The sequence below is a fragment of the Xyrauchen texanus genome, chromosome 47 (assembly GCF_025860055.1).
Source record: "Xyrauchen texanus isolate HMW12.3.18 chromosome 47, RBS_HiC_50CHRs, whole genome shotgun sequence".
Lineage (NCBI taxonomy): Eukaryota > Metazoa > Chordata > Actinopteri > Cypriniformes > Catostomidae > Xyrauchen > Xyrauchen texanus.
This window is the reverse complement of record NC_068322.1, coordinates 975579-978078: the sequence shown is the minus strand read 5'-3', so window position 1 is coordinate 978078 and position 2500 is coordinate 975579. Positions and strand designations below refer to the sequence as shown.

The following is a 2500-nucleotide window of genomic DNA, read 5'->3' as shown; positions in this document are numbered from 1 at the left end:
TGGCACTTTTTTGGTTAGCGTTTTGTTTAATAGGTGTTTCTTCAAATCTTCGATATGAACATTTTTAACTAAATATGATAACATGGTGATTTGTATGAAAAAAGGGTTATTTTGTACTTCTAAAAATGTTTTGCACTTCTGTTCAAAACAACAGAACTCACATTTCTCATGTGTATATAGTATGTACTGTATATGATAAAACATTACAAATTCATACTATGCATTAGTTGGGCAATGCTAGGGAAATGTCAGCCACATCATGGAAAAATTTAAATATTTACCCAAAGAAACAGTATTATAGTGGTATAATGGATGTCCAGACCGCTAGAGGGCGCCGCTTGTTCACACAATGCTGAATGCCTTATATTTTGAAACATAACCTTTTAAGATTTAGTAATTGCGCAACGCCGTATTGTGTCAGTTATTGGCTGATAAATACTGGCAGCTGATACATCAGTGTGTTTGTGTGTATAAGTGTGTGTGTGTGTGTGTGTGTGTGTATCCCACACTTACCACTCTTACTTGTTCTGGTCTCTGGTTCTCAAGCATCGTCTCTTGACGGGAGGTTCCGGATCGTCTCTGTTGCTTGGCTCCGAGACCTGCAGAGCCATGTGTGAGTTTTTCTCCATCGTTTGTGAGTTTTTCTCACATAGCTTTGGCAGCACGGATCGTGCGTATGTATGCTCTTCATCCTGAGGGGCATCCTCTGCCAAACTGCTCTCTTTTGATTGGTCACTTTGGCAGTCCGTTTGCTCTACTGACCAGGGATTGGTCGGGCCGTTTTCCCACCCGCCCAAACAGCTGTTTTCTTTTACATCCTCGCAATCAGACAGAGGAGACGGGATATGGGCGGAGTCTGCCGTCGGGTGCGGACTGTCCAATGATACGGAGGCGACCTGCATGGCGGTCGACCGGGCCAATGAATAAAGAGATGCCGGAGTGGCGGTTTTATTGTCCAATGAGGGTGTAGGCGTCACCACAGACGTCGTGTTGCCATAGTGCTTAAGTGCTTTGCGTAAAACGTGCGAGATGTGGGTGGGGTGCGTTTGAATCGCCGATTCAGGCGTGTGCGTGTTGTGGCTTTCCTCTTTAACGGCATGGAGACATTGAATCACCTGTCTCTCCGAAGACCCAACAGACGTGGACGGTAAAGCGGGCATGAGAGGAGAGGGCGTCCGTTCTGTTTTTACTCCGTATAAACACTCTCCGTTGGTCTCGTCGCAGCTGGAGTGACCCGGATCGGGTGTGTGGACACCCGGGTCGTTCTCATCTTGCTTCTGAAGGCTTCGGATCACCCCTTGGTGACCCGAAAGTGAAGATACAGGGATGGGAATGGGAATTGGCACCGGGAGGGGTATGATCACGGGGTAGGGCAATAATAGCATTGGCTGCGGCCATGGTGGGGGCAATTGAGGAGGATATGCAGGGAGAAAGGGCATGTATGAGGCAGGAAAGTGTGGGGGTTGTAGGGGGGCAAATGGAGGCGGGTGTGGAGGTCGCTGGATGGGGCTAGCAGGGCGAGGAGGGTTACGGGGCGGATGAAGAAGAGGGCTGCGACGACCCGGGGCGTGGAGGGGCGGGCGGACAAACGGAAGGGTAACCTGAGGTGGGCGTGGCTGATCCAATGTTACACGAGATGGGCCCCCCGTCTGAATATGCGGCGGACATGATCTCTCCCGCGATTGGGCCGTTGCGATCGGTGTTTTCAGCGACGAAGATGACGATGACAAGGATGGCGCGGTGTGGAGCACTGACACTGATGTAGAAGCAGGTGTTGGGGTTTTGGGTGAGAGTGTTTGAGCCGGTGAGCTGTCCCAGGACTCTGGAGTGAGGAGTTTTTGGTTCTCTCCGACACCCGCTTCGGATGGTTCTCCTCGTCTTTGTGGGCAGCTGGAACCGGAACTGGTGAGAGCCGCACGAGCTTCCCGGTAGAACACGTCCATCTTGTACTGGTTTAGACACTTGGTGCTACAGAACTGGAGCCTCTCGTTGCCCGCACCAAAGTCCAGGTACTCTTTAGTGTGACGGACATGTTTACACCAATCACACACCTGCAGAGAGAGGAAAGGACACTTAAGCCCAAAGCATGTTCTATACAAGTACGCTTCTAAGCCCATGAAGCTGGATTTCGATGCGTTGCTCGATCCAAAATGTGTCAGACTGCAATTCATAACAATGCAACAGTTGGAAGAGAAAATGTCAATATACTCAATATCTTTATAGCAACTATAGGATAAGGTGGTTTTCTGGTCTAAGCTGGTCTAAGCTGGTTTAGTGGGTCCCCCAGCCTGAACTGTCGACAGGAGACAAAAAACCCTCTAAAACCAAGACCTGCCTGACAAGTGAAAACCAGCTTGGTGGCCAGCTAAGACAAGAAAACCACCTTAGGCCGGTTTAAGCGGTTTTTCAGCAGGGCCAACGGGCCTATTTGACAAAATCCATCTTTCTTTTTATATGTTAGCCTATGCTCGTGATGGAGCGGTATCGGAGCAATGCTGAT

At 49.4% G+C, this 2500-nt stretch overlaps 1 pseudogene; it reads right to left on the bottom strand.

The window, feature by feature from the left end:
* The window catches only part of LOC127638972 (sine oculis-binding protein homolog B-like), a 44154-nt pseudogene that overhangs the window by 4724 nt on the left and 36930 nt on the right, over positions 1–2500 (bottom strand).